Genomic DNA, 6,138 nt, shown 5'->3' with positions numbered 1-6,138 from the left:
AACGTTCTTTGTACTTAGTGGTCATGATTATTGATAGTGATTGTGATTTTCTTGATTAGAATATAAACTCCACAAGGACAACACTTTAAAAATGTTAACTGGGCTTCCCTGGTGGCGCAGTGGTTGAGAGTCTGCCTGCCGATGCAGGGGACACGGGTTCGTGCCCCAGTCCGGGAAGATCCCACATGTCGCGGAGCAGCTGGGCCCGTGAGCCATGGCCGCCAAGCCTGCGCGTCCGGAGCCTGTGCTCCGCAACGGGAGAGGCCACAACAGTGAGAGGCCCACATACCGCAAAAAAAAAAAAAAAATGTTAACTGGAGTAGTGCACCTCACCGCCATGGCGGCGGTGCTGTCCAGTCAGCCGCTGGTAGTGGTAGCAACTTTCCCTCAGGAAGTCCGGTCTCCGCCTCCTGCTCCCACCCCACTTGCTCGGTGGCTGAGGCAGCGGTGGCGGCAACGGTTGTCCCTGCCTCTCCGCCTCCACCACCTTGGCCTACCCACCGACTGGCGACGTTGGCGGGGAGGGGGACTGTAGTTGTAGACGGCTGCCCCTGCCTCAGAGAAGATACCACGTTGAATGAGCAAAGACTGAACTTTATACAGATACCTTTTGTAAAAGGCTTATAAGGAATAGTGACATAATTTGAATCGCAGTGGATTTCACATTATGAGGTGAATGGGAGTGGAGTATTGGACAAAAAAATAGATTTTTTAATCTCTGCATCATGGTTTTTAGCTCTTCAGTTGTTGCACAGTCTCACTATTTGGGGAAAGTTCATGCTAAGAAACTGAAGCAATTAATGGGTGAATATGATCAAATTTCTCCATCAAGTTCTCAACCTGATAAGGAGAATCCCTTGTCAACCTAATGAAGCATTCAAAGAAGACATCTGACTCTTTTCAGGATGAACTTGAAGATTATATCAAAGTGCAGAAAACCAGAGGCTTAGAGCCAAATACTTGTTTCAGAAAGATGAGAGAGGATTATTTGGAAACCTGTGGATACAAAGAAGAGGTTGATTCTAGACCCAGGTGTAGAATGTTTAATCAAAGACTCCCTTATGAACCCGTCCAGACCTACCAAAGACCATGCAATATTTCACAAGCAGTGGAGAAGCGGTTACCTCAGTGGCTACCAGCTTATGACAGCAGGCTGAGACTAGACTCCCTGAGCAACTGTCAATTCACCAGGGACTGTTTCTCAGGAAAACCAGTAGCCCTGAACTTTAGTCAACAAGAGTATAACTGTAGCTCATACAGTGTAGAATCTGGAGTTTACAGGCATCTCTCCTTAGAAAACAGTACCAGTGCCCATCAAACTACTTATAAACAGATACATCAGAAGAGAAAAAGACACCCAGAGGAAGGCTGGGATAAACCAGAAGAGGAGCGGCCCAAGCATAAGAGGAAGAAAGCTTATGAGGAAATAGACTTAGACAAACACAAGAGCATCCAAAGAAACAAAACAGAGGTGGAAACAGTCAGAGTCAGTACAGAAAAGCTTAAGAACTGAAAGGACAAAAAACGCCAAGATGTAGCCTCTAAGAAAGAGGAATGTAAGCGTAGAAAAGAGAAAAAGGAACAAGGGAAAGAAAGGACAAGAAGAGGAGCTGCTTTGGGACCAGTCTATCCTTGGATTTTAAAGCGCTTGCATTGGTTCTCCTGAGGTTAAATTGAAAAAATAGTTGAGGAGCTTGGTTTTACGATGTCCATGTTCATATCGCTCTTTTCATGTGAACAGGTACAAAGGCTAAGTGAACAGAAAACATTTAGTGTACTTTCTCTCCAACATGGAAATTACTTTTCCTCTCTTCTAAAATCATTACTACATTTTTCTTATACATAATGTAACTTCCCTTAATGAGGGTGGCTCTGCTTTTATTCATCAAATTGCTATGATGGTGGAAGTATTTTTCCCTCGGGAGGTCATTTATTTTAAATTGGAGGATTAATAGCTTTACAGAATCTATTTCTTGATTGGGTTTTAGTTTGGGATGGGTGTTTTTATATTCATTAGTTTTCTCTGTGAAGCAGTTTAGATTGATTTTCTTTTCCTTCGTTAGATCTAACTTGCAGTATATTTTCTAGATTGGAAAGTGGAAAATGACATACATTATAATAGGCTTAAGTTACATACAGTTTTAAACGTTTCAAGAAGTCTTGATACAAAATCAGTTTATATTCTGGAAATGTTTATAATATAATAAAGTTCTAATTTCTCCAAAAATATGTTAACGGTTATATCCTAAATATTCAGTAGAGTGCTTGGCACATAGTAGATAATAAATGTCTGTTGAAGTATTATTTAAGGATAACTGAAAAAAAAAACCCTATATTTGAATAATATGTATTAGCCAGATTAGGCTAAATTGCATTGTCAGTAATAAACAACATCCAAATATCTGTGGTTTAACATACAAAAGTTTATTTCTTGCTCCTGAAACATATTATTGTGGTTGACAGTGGGCTCTGCATCTGGATTGATGTAGGCTCTGCAGTCTTGTAGCAGCAACATTTGGATTAGAGCTCTCCACTCAGACATCATGGCAGGGGAAGAGAGAGAGACTTGAGAATCATGCACAGGCTTTTCTCCACTCATGTCTTTGGCCAGAAGTAGTCATATATCTTCATCAAGATGCAAAGAGGTTAGGAAGTGTTGAGAGCAAATAGAATATTGGATGAGTGTTACTGCCTCTGCCACAGCATGATAAATAAACCAGTGCCTAATTGTTACCTGAAGCTGCTGCTAGTAGCTGCTAGGATTATTGTTAGGCCCTTTAGTACATATTTCCAGATGTTAAAAGGACTTCATCCCCTAGGAGGACCATGGGGCAGGCTGTGTCACTCACTGGGGTTTCTGGAAATTCACAGTTGTGTCACATTGCTTATAATTTAGAGTGCTCTTTGAACCACATTTTTTTTTTTTTCCGGTACGCGGGCCTCTCACTGCTGTGGCCCCTCCCGCCGCGGAGCACAGGCCCTGGACGCGCAGGCCCAGCAGCCACGGCTCACGGGCCCAGCCGCTCCGTGGCACGCGGGATCCTCCCGGACCGGGGCACGAACCCGCGCTCCCCGCATCTGCAGGCCGACCCCCAACGACCACGTCACCAGGGAAGCCCTTGAACCACATTTGATTGACAGTACCACATGCATAGATTGACCCAAGGTATTGGACCCTATTGGAGGTTAAGAGGGTGGGTCTCCAAAGTGGATTCAGAAGTGAAATCTGAGGGATTATCTCCCCCTTTCAATGGAAATTCCTCTTTATTTCCCAAAATATGGATCTCAGAAGTAAGCATTATAGAAACCAGTCTAGTTAGGGATCATTTTGCTGGTTCTGCCAAGGATGCTGGAGTTACCCTCCACATTGATGGTATTCTTGGGACCATGGTCCATCTTTTATAAGGTAGCCAGATCTCATTCCTGGAACTGATATGTCTTGCATTGACTTATCAAGGAATTTCCTTCTCTAAAGAGAAATCTCGTGTTAGCCACTAAGACAATACTGTCACTTCTTTACATGCTTATGTGAAGGCATGTAATGTTCTAATACATCTTTTAGGTCTCTATTTCTGAGTAAAATCTGTTGAATATATATAATTTAAGTTATTTTAGGCTATTATTTCCATAATGATGTGCATAGTCTACAAAATGATTCATAACCCTATGCATATAAGTTAGGAGCAGAGTCATTCACCCAGTAAATGTTTGAGAAGCAACTCTGCATCAAGAATGAGGATAATTGATGATAACTATTGGATACACAAAGATGAATGAGACATAGTGACTACCTTTGAGATGCTCAAATGCTGGCTAGAGAAAGACATGTCAATAGATAATTCTGGTACATTGAGATTACTACTGTAAGTTAGGAGAAAAGTGATTCAGGGAAAGGATTGTTCCTCCCCTGTATTTTCAGGCTTTTCAGCCGTTGTAGCTGACTTTGAAAGTAGGTACTTCCTATCTGAGGCAGAGAATATTCCAAGGCAGATGGGAGCACTATGAAATATAAGAGGAGAAGCCTAGGTAAAGTTAAGGAGGTATAAAAGTTCATTACATGTCTGGGAACCTAGGAGAAAAACAATAAATTAGAATATTGTGTGCTTGTGAGGGAAGTAGTATACACTGAGTATAGAGATGTGTGGCTGCTGTAATAATGGCTTCTAAGGAGTCATGCCTCCTGGAAGATTCATTCTGTATAGTCTCCTCTCATATTGAGGCTTGACCATGTGATATATAGAGGCTGGACAAGCACTCATGCACAAGACTTGCCTGGTTGGAGCCCTGAGGCTGTCATGGATGAAGAAGCCCAGATTAGCCATCAGAGATCTCATGGAGGAGTAGGAACATGGAAAGAGATCCCAATGAAAGGGAGACTACGTGGAGAGAGAGCCCATGGAGAGGGAGACCATGTGGAGGGAGATTCATAGAGAGAGACCACATGTCTCATATCCCAGAGAGAGACAAGGACACACACACACACACACACACACACACATTGCACATGCAGAGAGATCCCATGAAAGGAGAGAGACCATGTGAAGATATGAGTCTCTGGAAGAATCCATCTCCAGTTGACAAGCAGGCTGAATGCAGTCATATGTATGAACTCAGGCAAAAATCAACATGAGCACCATCCAGCTAAACAACAAAATTGTGGAAAGTAGTAAACTTTGTAGTTTTAAGCTACTAAGTTTTGGAATGATTTCTTATGAAGCAATAGATAACAGATACAGAAAGTAACTTTATTTAGTTATTTATTCAACAATTATTTATTGAGTGTATTGGGTATCTCCTATGTGCCAGGAACTCTGATAGATCAAGACTGCATTTTGCAGGGCCTTTCATTTCTTGGTAAGGAGTCATCTTTTGTCTGTCCTAACTCTAGCACTACAATGTCATTGCTATTGTTTAAATTGAGGGCTTCATCATATCTTACCTATTGTAATAATGTCCCAATTGTTCTCTCTTTCATTTCTGCTTTTTTCCAAAACACAAACATGATCTTTGTTATTATCCTGTTTAAATCTCTTTAATGGCTTACCATAACCTTCAGGTCAAATTTTAGACTCTTTTGTGTATATCACCTAATACCATTTATACCCTCTTCTCCAATGTCCAATAACTTGTAGTTCCCTAAATAAGCAATGCTTACCTAGGTATTAGAACCTTTGCACAATGTTGTTGTCTTGGCCTAGAAGGCCTTCTCTCATTTGTTTGCATGGAAAAAGCTTATATATACTTCCAGACACAGTCAAATCTATACACTTCTCTTCAGTACCTCCATGTGGAATTGCTCACTCTTTTGCATTTTATGCTACCACTGACCATTGCATACTCTAATAACATACACTTGCCACATTATGTTGGTATGCTATTTTCCCTTCTAGATTGTGAGCTCCTTGAAGGCAAAGGATTTTATCTTTTTTCCATATTTCTTACCTTTTTACAGTGAGCTCTTAATTCCTAGCATATAGTAGATACTCTAAAAATATTACTTGAGTAATGCCTTTATTTTATAGGCTGTAGGAAATCAATGACTATTTTATAGGAAGGAATTTTAGAAAATTAATCCATGCATCAGGGTGAAAGAGGGAAAAAAAAGGCAAATTTACCCATTTCTTAAACCATTTAACAATTTTACTTCCATGGTCAAGCTGAGACATGAGGATTGCCAAAACTAAGGCAGTAGGAGCATGGAGGAGGGGAGCTACATAAAAGATCTATCAGAGGTAGAATGGCCATGACATGGTGGAAACCTCCTAAATGTGGAGAAAGAGGAAAAGTGGATAATTGAAAAAATTTTGCCATTTCTAGCTTGGACAAATAGGTAGATAATGATGCCATTAACTAAGATAGAAAATAGCAGAAGAGGAGCAGGTTTAGAGAGGAAGAAGGTTATAATTATCAGTATACTGCCTGTTGAGAGTGAATTTCAAGGTTTCAGCAACTCTCCCTGGTAAGGAAACTGTTAGTTACAATGAGGGTGACTCTATTGGCAGAAAGCTGGAAATCACCGTGGCACTAGAAAATCCTTGTGAAAGATGATCTGGTTGGACTAGTCCTCAGGAACTCTGACTAAAGGGAAAGGACCTAGATCAGTAAATTTCTCCAAAGCTGAATTTGATATACAAGCAG

At 40.9% G+C, this 6,138-nt stretch overlaps 1 pseudogene; it reads left to right on the top strand.

Moving 5' to 3' along the window:
* Positions 1-458: 458 nt before the first annotated feature.
* Positions 459-1,940, top strand: LOC137210732 (lysine-rich coiled-coil protein 1-like; annotated as a pseudogene).
* Positions 1,941-6,138: the final 4,198 nt, after the last annotated feature.

The sequence above is a fragment of the Pseudorca crassidens genome, chromosome 17, assembly GCF_039906515.1.
Source record: "Pseudorca crassidens isolate mPseCra1 chromosome 17, mPseCra1.hap1, whole genome shotgun sequence".
Lineage (NCBI taxonomy): Eukaryota > Metazoa > Chordata > Mammalia > Artiodactyla > Delphinidae > Pseudorca > Pseudorca crassidens.
The sequence above is the reverse complement of the archived record's forward strand: the minus strand, read 5'-3'. Positions and strand labels throughout refer to the sequence as shown.